Raw genomic sequence first — 14,472 nt, forward strand, 5'->3', positions numbered from 1 at the left:
CTTCTGGGGAAAACCATTCCAAAGGTGCTTGTTTTTGTGTGATGTAGGTCAATCAAGGATTGACGTTAAAAGTAGCTCCACAAAGAGCCACGGGGAGCACTTTCACTCTGGCTTCAGGAGGTTCAGGAAACAAGTGATTGCCACCGTTTTCTTAGAGAGCCAGGCACACTGATATCCTCTCATTTCCAGTACTGGATCCTGCCGCCCCAACCCAATCACATTCAACAGCAGCTAGATGAGGGATGCGGGAGATGGGGGATAGAATCCCCAACTTCTCACTGTCAGCAGCCCCCGACGGACCACAGACTGAAGTCTTGTTTCCAAGCACAGAAATATTCCGGCTTCCTTGGGCAGTAATGGGGAGGTAGGACCACTGAAGAAGGAATGAAACAAACATTTATTAAGCATTTAAACATTTAATTTTAAATACTATTTAAATTAATACTTAACTAGTAAGTGAAATATTTATTCATGACTGTGTCAGACACTGCCCTAAAGGCATTAGTTATTATTTCATTTTATTTTACAGCAACATTGAGAGTAGAGGTAGACCCACGCAGGTCTGGGTAAATCCTTTGGAGAAAGAGATTAACAACACTTTGCTGAATATAGCTATTGTTTTAATAGCTGAGGAAACTGAGGCAAGCAGAGATCAAACAACTTTCTAAAGGTCACAAAGCTAGTGAGGCTTTCGCCCTCAGGGGTCCCTGGCTTTGGTCCCTCCATCCGCCCCCAGCAAAGCAGAAGCCTGGGGGTGAAAAGTGAATGTAGAGGCCACTGGGCTCTTCCTCACTGAGGCTGACCTTAGGCTGCCTCTAGCCAGAGCCTCCAGGGCAGGGGAGGGCAGTTCCGAGGCTGCATGAAGCTTGGCAGTGCTTTGTGTGGTTTTAATGATTTAATGAAGGTTCCCGAGCTTCCGTGTCGAGCGGCAGCTGAATCTCCTTTCTCCCTACAAGGAACTACAGCCTTGGTTCTCCTCCGACTTTGCTTCTCAGTCAGTGGGTAAGCTGGCTCTGCTCTGGCTGACCTCCAGGGAGCAGCGGCTTCCTGATCAGCTTGCTCTCCAGGCCTTCCTCCCGGAGAGCCGTGCTCCCTGTCATCCGTGACACTGGGCTCAGGCACAGGGGCAGCGAGCAGCCAGGCCTCGGCTGCAGCTGCAGGAGCACTCGGGGGCTTCTCCCCCAGGGATGTCGGGGAACCAGATGCTCTGGCTTTGCCACTAAGGAGAAAGGTGGCAGACTGACCAATGCGTGACAAAGCCACTGTCCTGGAAGAACTCCTCCCAGTAAGCGCTCAGGTTCCATCTCTGAAACCCCGGGGATCGCTCCTGGCCCCATTGCCTACGTGGTCACCAGAAGTAAGAAGAGCCATGTGGGACGCTCCCTGGCAGAAGGAGGCTCAGGCCGAGCGGGATTTTTGGCGTGCCCAGACTCAGAACAGACGGAGGCTGTGACACTGCTCTTGGAACAGCCGCTGGTGCCCAGTCCCATCTGCCGCCTGCACCCTGCAGCCCCTCTCCCTCTGCTCCTGGCTGGGAGTCCCCAGGGACAGTGCTCGGGGACCACATGAAGCTCATTCTGGCCAGAGCAGCTGGGTGTGGCCACCAGCGTCTGACTTTGTCCGAAGGATTCAGACCACGTTAAGGGGAACACTAGAGACCCTCTGACATGCCAACCTTGCTTCCTCATCCCCATTTTACAGATAAGGACACCAAAGTGAGAGAGGAAAAGCTAATGTTCCAGTTCTCTTTAATTGGGGCCTTAGTCCAAACTGAGAAAGACAGAGACACAGAGGGACAGAGAAAAAGAGAAAGGAAAAGGGAGAGAGAGAGAGAGAGAGAGAGAGAGAAGAGAGAGAGAGAGAGAGAGAGAGAGAGAGAGAGAGAGAGAGAGAGAGAGACAGAGAGAGAGAGAGACAGACAGACAGAGAGAGAGAGAGAGAGAGAGAGAGAGAGAGAGAGAGAGAGAGAGGAGACAGAGAGAGAGAGAGAGAGAGACAGACAGACAGAGAGAGAGAGAGAGAGAGAGAGAGAGAGACAGACACAGAGAGAGAGAGAGAGAGAGAGAGAGAGAGAGAGAGAGAGAGAGAGAGACACAGAGACAGACACAGAGAGAGAGAGAGAGAGAGAGAGAGAGAGAGAGAGAGAGAGAGACAGAGACAGAGACAGACACAGACACAGACACAGACACAGAGAGAGACAGACAGACACAGAGACAGACACAGAGAGAGAGAGAGAAATTCTTTGTGGTTCTTACCTTGCCCTCCTTCCCTCATGTTCAGGGTTAGGAAGACGACCAACCTAGTCCTTCACCATTGATGTCAAACTTATGCCTTAAAATGTGTCCCAAACAAATTGGAATGAAATTGGGAAATGTTTAACAGCATAATGCTAATCTGTGACGTTCTAAGTCAGCGTGTGATTTCTGTACATCATTGTTTTTCATCGTATCTTCCCACCTTCTACTCTGACCTACGGCACAGGTTTAGACATGTTTGCAAAGCTTTGTCAAGGGCATCTGCCCTCTAAATGTTCCTCTTCGAGTCACGTCGCGGAAGATGGAAGTGTCCAGTGGATGGGCTTCTCAAAGTGCAGAACGCGTCACAGACTGGACACCTCAGGGTGTGTGTTTGTGAGGTCTAGCCTCTAATGCAGTTAATCCGTTTCTGCAATGTTGCTTAGCTGGATTGGTTTGAGGCTGTTGGTAAATTGGTTCCGGATGCCACAGAATCTTAAGAAAACTTTTAGATGGCAAAGAGTAGTTCATATTTCTGCTGCTCTCAGGCTCCCGGGGCATATGTGCTTGGTCCCTATAGCACATGGGGCAGAGGGTTGCAGAAGTCCAGAGCTTGGTGCACATTAGAGGGGAAAAAAAGTAGCAAAAACTCTGAGAAATAGGTGTCGTCTTTTTTTTTTTTAAATAATATTTTATTTTTCCAAATATATTGCAGATAGTTTTCCACATTCAATAGGCCATGGAGATAATTAGGAAATAGTCCTGGAGTTTAACAGACTAAGATTGCCCAGTATAGACCCCAGAAAAGAAATAGTCTGGCTTGATTTAGGTGGAAGAATAACTATTCTCCAAGGGAGCTTTTAGCCAAGGGCGAATGCAGAATTAAAGAGAGGGGAGAGAGAGAGAGGAAGAAAAATGCTCTTTTTTTTCCCCCAAGTGGCTAGATTTCTGTTTGATTTGGAGACTATTGTTAGTTGCTGTGCACCACTGACCTTGCCTTGAGCTAACATTCTGATGAGGGAATAGGAGAGAGGAAGGGAAACGTATAATTACATGTTCCTGCAAAATGTGTTCATAAACCATCAAAAAAGCTAGAATAGGGGAGGTTTGCACATAGACCTCAAAGGAAAAGGACAAAGCAACGTTTTGGCCTGCTGCCATTATTATCTGTGGTGGTACGTGGCACAACTGAACCACCCCAGGATCCCATCTCTGGGACCCTTCCGAGGGACAGGGATGCCTCCTGCTAGTTCTCACTATGCCCAGGATGGGCCTGTGCTTGGAGCTGGCACTCCCTTCCCCCAGCGTTGCCTAAAATGTAGTTATTGCTAATCATTGCTCTAGAGCAGAGAATACCAGCCCATCTTCTATTGAAGATCTAACTTTTATGGATGGCAAAACTTCATTTCCCTAAGGAAAAATAGCAAACAATGCCAGAAGTATTCCTCGCGTTTTAAAATTTCAAACGTCTCATTAGGTTCCTTTGATCAACACGTCTCCTCCATTTCCTCTTCATCCACTTTCACCAAAATTCCTTTTTTTTCAAGCTATCTTCAGGAGCCCAAGGGAGCACCCTGGTCCTCGGTGGAAAGAAATAGGCAGAGCTAGGCAAATAGAGCACACTGCATTTGTGTCAGGATAGGCAAGGTAAGAAATCTATTGATCATAACCTGGGGATTATGATCAATAACACAAAACAAGGAGGAGGATTGACTGGCTCTATACTTTAGATTTTTTTTTTTACTTCTTCCAGTTTCTTTGTCATCTCTTTGATTCAGAAAGTATACCGGGCTTAAACCCTTGTTTCTATGTCTATGACCCTAGGCAAATCGTATAACTTGACTTTCTACACCTGTAGAATGAGAAGATTGGACCGACTAGCTGCCCTTAGTTCTCTTCAAGATCCATGGCCATAGTTCTGTTGTCTTTGCTCCCCCTGGAAGAAATGTTGGCTTCCCACCGTGCTAACTTCGCGGCTGCTTTTCCTCCACGCTTCCCTTACAAATGGCAGACTTGTGTCCTAACATGGTAAAAGCAGGCTGTTACATTGTGCAAACCATTCTCAGGATAGCTCGGCTTGACTGACTCTAGTTATGATGTGCAGAGCGCAGGTCGCCCCGAAATAGGGTGCAAATACTCACAGATAGTGGGGGAGACTTCGGGACCTGGTCTTAGGAACGTTCTGTACATTCTTTTTGCACTTTGTAGGTTCAAAATAAATGGTAAACCAAAACTGCCCAACCAGCTAAGCTGTTCTTATTCCCCCCACCCCCCCCTCCAGTGAATATTCTAACAATCGTGCTTATCTTCAGTGACTTCCCCTCTAGATTTAATTTGCCAGCAAGAAATGGAAACGTGGAGGGCCTCGGACAGGAGAGAAGGGTGGCGCCAGGGAGTTACCATGGTGACCAGTCAGCTGGAATATTAGCCCTCTGGTACTCAAGGTGAGACTGTGACATCCATGGTTTTTTATTAAAATTTGTTTGTCTTTGAATGAGCTGTGTCTTAGTTGACTGACTGACTTGCCTATTTACTATTATCTTTCTAGCAAAATGCATAAATTAGAATGAGAGTCTTGTTTAAAAAAAAAAGTATTTTTACATGTAGAGCGCATGATGCAGGAAACAAGGTTTCTGGGCAAGATAATTAGAATTGGATCCAAAAAACTGAACTACACAGGAACATATATATGTATATATGTATATCTATCTATCTATCTATCTACATACATATATATATATATATACACATATACACACACACACACATATATATATTCATAAATAAATATATAGGTATAATGTGGTAGTTTGAATGTCTAGAGAGTGGACATGTTAAGCCAGCACTACTTGCACCTAGAGCTTGAATGGGTGGAATATGAGCCAGGGAAAAGGGAATCCTAACCTGACTCCAAGTGCCAAGGGAAAATTGCTAATGGGGGGCATGACCTTCCCCAAACCAGCCAGGCTTGTTCCCGTACAGCACAGCTTCTCAATACTAACTGCTCCATCCCTCGCCCTCACCCCGGCCACTCAGGGCGGGCCCTCTGCTTCAGTCACCCTGGGAAGTCCGAGCCGGGTGGCCAGACTCCTTCCGCCTCCAGGTCCGGCGCCCCTCTCAGCCAGACTTGGACTTCCCTCTCGTGCCCCCTCCCCCCCTCCCAACGGTGCCGGGTACCTTCTTTTCTGCACACTGCGCATCTTCTGCACATACAGCCAGAGTTCCAGGCCCACAGGAAGCAAGAGGGGCCGGGGCCGGGGGGCACCGTACACCACCTTGCACACGGCCCTCTCGGCCAGACTGAGGGCCGACGGCTGGCCTGCCACGGCGGTAGTCGGCATCTCCCCGGTGGGACCGTAGGCAGCGGGGACTTTTTCTCTAGGGCTTGGTGATGTGCTGCCTTGGCCCAAGGGGGGACAATTTCCTCACCATGCCTGGCCCTCTGCAGTTTGGGGCTTCTGATTATTCCTTTTGGGAGGCTAAAAGTGGCCCAAGAATAGCGAGGGTAGCCACTCCCCAGTCTTTAGGCGGATCTCAGACAAACTGGGCTACCTGTTTCCTAAGACTGAGAAGGCAGATGGAGGTAGTTCAATAACCCTCCTGCCTCCCAGCCCCCACACCTGGCTCCTCAAAGGCTGAGATCAAGGGCAGCTCAATCCCTTCAACCCCGAGCTGGAAGATAAGATAAGCAGATGGGGGAAGGGCAGCTTGAATAGAGAGAGGGAATTCAGTCCAACCCAACTGATTATTTAATTCTACTCTAACTTGCTAATATTTGTTAAGTACTTACAAAACGCTAGGCCCGAGATAATGTAAAGATGAAAAATGATACTGTCTTTGCCCTCAGAGACCTTCCAGTCTAAATTGTGGGAATTCAACACTTACACAAAGAAGTGTGCTATAAGGGTGACCGTAAGAGGTGCATAGGAAAGAAAAAAATGCTCTAGAAATATTTGAGAAAAGGGAGGTTATTTTCAGCTGAAATGATCAGAGAAAGCTTCATGGGGCAGCTTAACTTAGCTGGGACTTAAAGAGATTTCAGAAAGTGAACATGTGGGTTCAGTGCTTTTTAGCCATGGAAAATGAATGAATGAATGGAGGTGGATTAAAAAAGAACAGATTATAGTCTAGTACTATATACTATTTGAAGGACATAGTGTGGAATCAGGAGGACAAGAGCCAGATTGTAGAGGGCCTTGAATATCAGAATTTGTCTTTTAAACACAAAGCAATAGGGAGCCACTGAAGATTCCTGAGCAGAAGTGGGACTTATCCTTTCTTTACCTAGTAACTGCCCAGTCGACCTCATCATTATAAAGGGGGCAGTGGCATAGATAACTTAAAATATCAGATAATCAAAAATCATTTTTGTTTGGCTTTGGAATGCAGGACAAGGATTTCCCAATTATATGGTGATCAAGTGTTTACCGTGTCAATTCACTTTGGCTCAGGCTGTAAAAATGAGTTTGTTTTCTCAGAGAATGCCCTATCTGATAAATAGGGTGGAGTTACAAGATAGGGAAAAAATGGGGTTTTTTGGCCGATGAATAAGAAATATCCTAGGGACAGATTCTTTTCCAGTACCACTAGGAAATGCCCAAGACAAGACTGAATGCTGGTTCCCCATTCCAGTTCTGGAGGTATATGCTGGTAAGAAAATGGAATAAATGTCTGTGATGATAAAACACTAAGACTTTTCTTGAGTGGCTGAGAATCTCTCTCCGCCCCTGGCATCTGCCTTGTTACATTTTGCAGGATGGATAGCCTGCCCTTTCCCAAAAGGAAGGCTTTCTACTGAGGGTGACATCATGCTGTGTCCATATAACCTCTACTGAAGGCTCTGAGCTGGTGGAGGTCATTTCTCTTTTCTCACTTCCTTCAATAGGAGATAAAGATCTCCCAGCTAAGCAGCAATAATAACTGTCTGTAAAAGCCTTTTGGTTTTTCTTAACAGTTGATTATTTCTCTTACATCTGAGGTTATATTTGAAAATCACCTTCACAATTCAATGAAAAATACCAGCCCCTTCCAAGAGAGAAAACTGATGTTCTCCGACTGCATATTGAAGTATAATTTTTTCACTTTATTTTTTTTTGCAACATAGCTAACATGGAAATATGTTTTGCATAATTGATATATTGCTTGCTTTCTCAATCAATGAGGAAGCGCCTGAAGGAAGAAAATGCAGAGCTCAATTTTTAAAAATGAATGTTAAAAATAAATAAAACTTTACTTAAAGAAAAAAAGAAAATCATTTTTATACAAGCACCAGCAGATCTGTTGTTGGAAAGAAGAGCCAAGGGGAGATAGAATAATAACACTCAACTCACTGGCATTCCTAGTCCTGAAGAATGGATTGTTCTACAGATCAAATTTGGCAACAAAACCCTGAAGTTAGAGCATATGGAGACAAAGTTATGAGACTTTGTGTGTGTGTGTCTGGAATCTCATGTTTCTTTGTGTGTGTATGTGTGCTTATTTTTTTATTAAAGGTTTTTATTTTTCAAAAGATATGCATGGATAATTCTGCAACCTTAGCCCTTGCAAAACCTTGTGTTCCAGTCCCCTCCCCTCCCACTCCTTTCCCCTAGATGGCAAGCAGCCCAATATATGTTAAACATGGTAGAAATATATGTTGAATCCAATATATACATACATATTTATATAGATTATCTTGCTGTACAAGAAAAATCAAATCAAACCAAAAAAGAAAATGAAGAAAATAAAATGCAAACAAACAACAACAAAAAGAGTGAGATGTGATCCACACTCAGTTCCCTATGGGATGGATGACTCTCTTCAGCACAAGATCATTGGAACTGGCCTGGATCATCTCATTGTTGAAGAGAGCCATGTCCATCAGAAATTGATCATCATATAATCTTGTTGCTGTACAATCATCTCCTGGTCCTGCTCATTTCACTCAGCATCAGTTCATGTAAGTCTCTCCAAGCCTCTCTGTATTCATCCTGCTGGTCATTTCTTACAGAACAATAATATTCCATAACATTCATATACCACAATTTATTCAGCCATTCCCCAATTGATGGACATCCACTCACTTTCCAGTTTCTGGCCATACAAAAAGGGCTGCCACAAACATTTTTGCACATGTGGGTCTCTTTCCCAGTTGTGAAGCTTTCAATCACTATTAATACTCTCATAGGATTATTGTTCTAGGACAGTTCAAAGGCATAGGTACCAAATAGCAGAGGCGTAATCTGAACTCAGTTTGTCACTCTTTCCACTACACTACATTGCTTTCTTTTGTCTTTCCATCATCAACCACCTGTAAATGGAAAATAAGTTTTGTTGTGGATACAGTGTTAGACCTGTAATCAGAAAGCCCTGAGTCTGAATCAAGCCTAAGACACTAGCTCTATGACTATGACAAGTCATTTGACATCTCTATATCTTAGTTAGTATTCTCTTCTATAAAATGGGAATAATGAAAGTACCTACCTAATTGTGAAGATCAAATAAGTTGATGTATGTCAAGTGCTTTGCAAACCTTAAAGGGCTTTATAAATGCTAGCTATTGTACCCAAGATCTTCTCTGAGATTTAAACAAGTGTTTCCCCTTGTGTATTTTTTAGCCCCAAGTTCCTCCTCTTTGTACTCACAAGCAGGGCTGTCCTGGTATGTGAGGTACCCAGCTAGGGCCTGCCTGTTTCCAAGTAGACTCCTCTGTCAGCCTGTTATACATTTACCCTTCCTTCCTACGTGATCTGAAATTCCTGGTATCCACTTCAGGCTCTGCTCACCCACAATTCCCCTAATTCCATAAGCTAGAGAGGGTTGCACTTACGTCATCATCCAATACTATCAGATTAAAAAAAAGAGCTAAATCTCTAAGTGCAGGGTTTCCTCACACATAAAGCTGCCCTAGCTTCCTTGCCCTTATTTTTTAACCCCTCTACTAGCTACCCATTTTTAATTACAGCTCGAGGGAATGATACTGTATGACATGGTACTCTTTGAACTTGGGGCAACTTTATGTTCATGAGGGCCTTACTTTAAGAAGCAAAAATGCAAACCTACTAAAACTTGGAGATAAAATTGTTTACTTCACAAAAGTACTTTTTTTTTTTTTTTTTTTTTTAAAGGATTCATTACAGTTTCCCTCTAAACCAGAGGTTCTGAAACATGGACCCCTTTGGCAGCTTAGTGAAACCTATGAATCCCTTCTCAAAAAAATGTCTTAAATGAATAAAAACAAAAAAACAAACACATAGGATTGTAAAAGAAACATGCATATTAAAGTTCAGTTACCAAAATATAAAAGTGATCATAATTTCATGGATCGAAGATTAAGCAGACTGCTCTAAAACATCAAATGCTCCTAATATAAATAAATAACTACCTGGCATTTACATAGTACTTTACGGTTGATGAAGTGCTTTGTACAAATATCATTTGATCTGCACAACAATGGAGCCAGGTGCTATCATTATACCCATTTTACATATCCAGGAAATTGAGGCAGACATGCTTCCCGACCTGCTCAGAATCACAAAACTAATGTGTTGGACAGGATTTGTACAAATCTGCCTGATTCCAGATTGATCATTCCATCTACTATGCTACCCAGATGCCCTAGTGTATTTAAAGCAGGGCTAGTATTTACATAACCTCGAATGATACACAATTTTCTAGGAAGGTAGCTTCTGCATAAAGCAGGACCCGCTTCTATTTTCTAAGAGGGTGCAAGGAATAATTTCCTGATCTCACCAGCCCTTGGTGAGGGAATAAGTGGGGAGGAAGAACGAGGTCTCGGTGCCTTTCCTCCGCATTTAACTAATTCAGGCAGGCTCTCATCTACATGGAGACCCAGGCCTGAGGGCACTAATCGGGATGCCCCTCCCGCTTTCTAGGGGAAAGTCAGCCTGGGTCAGAATGTACATCTCCTGGCCTGGAGGCGATCTGGGAAATAAAAAACTTGACAGTCATTGTGTATTCACTGAAGGACTGGTGGGATATAGGGAGAAGCTGGGAGGTGGAGGGATATAACCCCAACCTAACTCGGATTGTTTTAACAGAGCTGTATCTGGAGACAGGGGGATGGGTGGCGTGACCTCTGAAGACTCCGCCCCCTCACCTGTGGAGTGGGTAATTTCATGTGCCAAACCAATGCTTTTTTTTTTTTTTTTTAAGCTTGGGAGGTTAGCCAACAACACAGCTTGGAGCATCCCATGAAGTACAAAAATCAATTCACCTTAACTGGCCCCAAACCAATAATGGTCATTGTGGAGCCACAGCAACCTGAGCCCAGCTGTGAGAGGCAGCAGTTACAGGTCTGGGGAAGGCAGTGGGGCTGGCCACGAAGGGGCTCTTTGTGCTAAATGCAGCTAAGACCTGCAGGTCTGGAATTAGGAGGCCAACACTGAAGACAATCTCAGAAAGTCAGCTGGGCCCCAGGCTCGAAATCTTATTCTTCTCTGTGCTTTTTACTCTGAGAGAAAAGGCACATGATACTTTTGTGTGGAAGCTCCAGCGATTGGGTGCCTTGCTTTGTATCTCTATTACCTGTATCCCTCCATGCAACATGATTCTGCTGATAGTTTGGGGCTCCTTCTTCTTACACCCCCCATCTTGTCATCTTTCCTTCACGATCTCTGCTATTCTCATGAAAAAAAAAAGTCCTTGCTAAGCCAGAACCCTTTGATTTTTTTACATTCCTGTTTTTGGACGCTTGGCACTGTGGGCACACACCGGCACAGCTAACAGAGGGCTATGATGCTGTTCTCCAGACTCGCTGCACCCTCCTGACCCCGACATGCCCTTTTCTTCGATTCTAAAGCCTCACTCCAGCAAGGGAATCCACACACTGGAAGTGCCCTCTGGTCCGGCGTTCTCTCCCTCCAACTGGAGGGATCCTCCCAGGAGCCCAGGTCAGCAAGATGGCCCTCAGGATTTCATCAACCGCACCCGGAGGCACACCTGTGTTCTGCCTGCTCCCAGCTCCCCTTTTCAGCTTTCTTTCATGTGCCATCTCCTTCTCTTAGAAAGCACTGTCTTCCTAATCCTATTTGTGTTTCCACTGCTTAGCAAAGTGCTTGACACACAGTAGGCAGCTAAAAATCCTAGTACATTGAGTTGATTGATTCTAAGAGAATTTTTTAGCTCCACATTTTGGCTCTCACTCAGTGGGGGGCAGTCCCCCCTGAATAGAAATAGAAAATGTCATCCAGACCATCAGGGTGCTTCTAATCGGTGTTAATTCTCATCTCTAAGAGCATTCTACATCCATAACTTAAATCCTTCAGATGGCTGGATAAGGGTTTCTGTGGTTTTTTTATTCTGCCCATGGTGTCACTGGAGAATATCTTTTTTACAGCCTTCAATTAACTGAAAAAATGATCCAGTTGCCTCTGTCTTCTCTTCCCCAATATAAATAAGCCTAACCAGAGATCCTAAACAGTTAATAAATGGGCTAAAACAGGAAAAGAATGAAACCTAGTGATTAAGGTCATTTGTCCAATGCAGAGCATGCCCAAACACAGACCAAAGTCCGGACTAAGTATTATAAATCTGTACTTGTGAGAGTAGATGTGGATCAGGAGAGCCCATCCCAACTCCCGGTGGAGGGTCAGGAATAGCCTCTCAGTATTGGAAGAACAGTGCATTATTCTCCCTAGTGTCTATTACTCCAGAGTAATAAATTAGAGGCTTCGATGGGCACATTGACTTGGTGCATTAAGGCTATTTAATACATTAGGATTCTAGTGGTTTCTCTTGATTGCCTGACTTCCCAGGAGCCCTTTTAGTACCAGAGTGACCTGAACTCATCCATCCTTTCCTGAGGTCACATTTGCCATGTCTCCAATCCAATCCACAAGCAGTTGTTAAGCACTTAGTATATGCAAATCCCTCCACCAGGGGCTGGGAGTTCAAAAACAAAATTAAGAATCATCCCTGTCCAAAAGGCGATTATATTGTATTGAGAGGCAGTCGAGGACGGCCTCTAGAGAGTGTGTTGTTTGGGATAAAATCTCATCTTGGATGCAAGCAAATCATTGAACCTCTTTGTAGCTCAGTTTCAAATGAGGGGATTGGGCTGGATGGGTTCTGAGACCTTTCCAGCTTCCCATCTATGATCCTATGAGAAAGAAAAAGAGAATTCTAGCACTTCTAGGAACATGAAAGATTTCCCATAAAAGGAAACAAATAAGATGAGCACTGAAAGAAGCTAAAGCTTCTAAGAGACAGAGATGAGGAGGAAGCACAACCCAGAAATGGGGAACAACCCAGGCAAAGGCTGGGAGGCTCCCTTTGAACTTAGAAAAAGGACTAAAGGTGAGTGGGGAATGAGAGGAGCTTCTCTCTGACCTCTGCAGCATCAAGTGCTTATGCAGGTGAAGATATCTCATCCCCACATATTTAGAGCTTAAAAGCTCTTAGTCATTTAGAAGGAAAAATTCTGAGAACTAACTCAAACCATGTCCGTACCACTACAGTCCCAGGCTTGCCCTGCTTGCTTGTTCCATGGCATTTTTCTAAACTTAGCATATAGGGCCTGGGTTAGCGTGCCCCACAGGGTTCCAGACCTCTTACTGGGCAGCTGCCAGTGCTTTTCTGGAGGAGCTTCCTCCCCTCTCCCCTCTTTGATCTTGATGGAGGGAGTCAGGCTGTGGGTATAGTTTGAAGATCTGTTTTAGCCGCCACCTGATCCTATCTAGTCCATGGGCACTGGAGCATGGCATCTTCCAAACCCAAAAGACTGTTTCTGTCACTTTCTTTTCCTTCCTTCCCTCCCTCCCTTTTTCCCTCCTTCCTTTTTTCCTTCCTTTTCTCCTTCCCTCCCTTGTTCGTTCCTTCCTTCCTTCCTTCTAGATTGTTAACAAAATTTTTACTTGTTTTCCCTCTCAAAGTAAATTATAAGTTTCTTGAAGTCTGAAACCATACTTCACATTCTTTGCATCTTTCCTAAGGTCTACAACCTTTTACACACTAAAATTTCCTCACTGGAGGTCTTCAAGCAGGGGTGGTTGCGTGAGATTTGGCCCAGATACCTTCTGAGGCCTCAGGATTCTGACATTCTATGAATCTAGAGCTGATATGATATCGTCTCTATGTCACTGATGAGGTTCTAATTTGAAATACATGTGACAAATTCATAAGGGCCTTTTCTTAGCTAAAAGGTCCATTTATTTACGAGAAGAGATTTCAGACAAAATGAAGAGGTAACAGACAACAGCAGTGGTAAATAAATAGAATCAGAACAATAGATTTAGCAAGGAAAGAGGTTTGGAAGAAGCCATTAAAAGAATATGCCATGAGGTGTGAATACACCATTAACTGGCAGGGTAAATTTGTAGAGGAGACTTACCAGAGTTAGCTATAGTAAGAAGGATGCCATGAAAGGGAAGACACTATGAGGAAGGAAAGAGTACAGAAGGGGACGGGACTTAGCCATATCTCAGCTTTCTTTAAAAGCTGCAACTCAGAGGATCACAATAAACAAAACATATACGGAGACATAAAATTAATAATAATAGTTCACATTTATATAGCACCTCAAGGTTTACAAAGAGCTTCTTTTCATTGAACATAAGTACTCCTGATTCTCATTCTCATGCCATTCTGCCTCCTTTGTCCATTTGGGCTGGGAGGTGAAGCTATCTTGGCTTGGCTCAGTGATGGCAAACAGGCCTGAGAGCTCATTTTGGCCATTTAATCCTAACTTTCAATTTCCAGGAATTTTCCCCTATAGTAATAATAATGATAATAACTCACCTGGGGCTTCATGATTACCAAGTGCTTTCCCTCAAATAGATCCACAAGGTAGGTAATGCAACTAGTATTATCATATAGGAAACTGAGATGTCCAGCCTTCCAGAAAGCAGTCTGGTTCTGCTTTGGCTCTGCAGTTCCACTAGGAGGATTCCAAAGAGATTAAAACAAGAGAAAAGGCACCCAATGGTATAAACATATCCATAGCAGTTCTTTTTTTTGTAGCAGCAAAGAGGAGGAAACTAAAGAGGAATATCGATTAGAGAGAGAGAGTGCCTGAACAAATTATGGTTTATGAATGTAATGGAATACTATTGAGCCATAGGAAATGATGAAACCTGAAAAGACCCTTGTGAACTGATGGCAAGGAAAGAGAGCAGAATCGGAGAACAATCTCTGAACTAACAACATTCTTTTCTTTTCTTTTTTTTTTAATTTTAATTAAAGCTTTTTATTTACAAAACACATGCATGGGTAATTTTTCAACACTGACTCTTGCAAAACC

General features: G+C 43.9%; 1 protein-coding gene across 2 annotated transcripts in view; it reads right to left on the minus strand.

Moving 5' to 3' along the window:
• GPSM1 (G protein signaling modulator 1) overlaps window positions 1-14,472 on the minus strand; it is a 131,978-nt gene that overhangs the window by 81,684 nt on the left and 35,822 nt on the right. The window lies entirely within an intron of this gene.

This window comes from Sminthopsis crassicaudata, chromosome 2 (assembly GCF_048593235.1).
Source record: "Sminthopsis crassicaudata isolate SCR6 chromosome 2, ASM4859323v1, whole genome shotgun sequence".
Classification (NCBI taxonomy): Eukaryota; Metazoa; Chordata; class Mammalia; order Dasyuromorphia; family Dasyuridae; genus Sminthopsis; species Sminthopsis crassicaudata.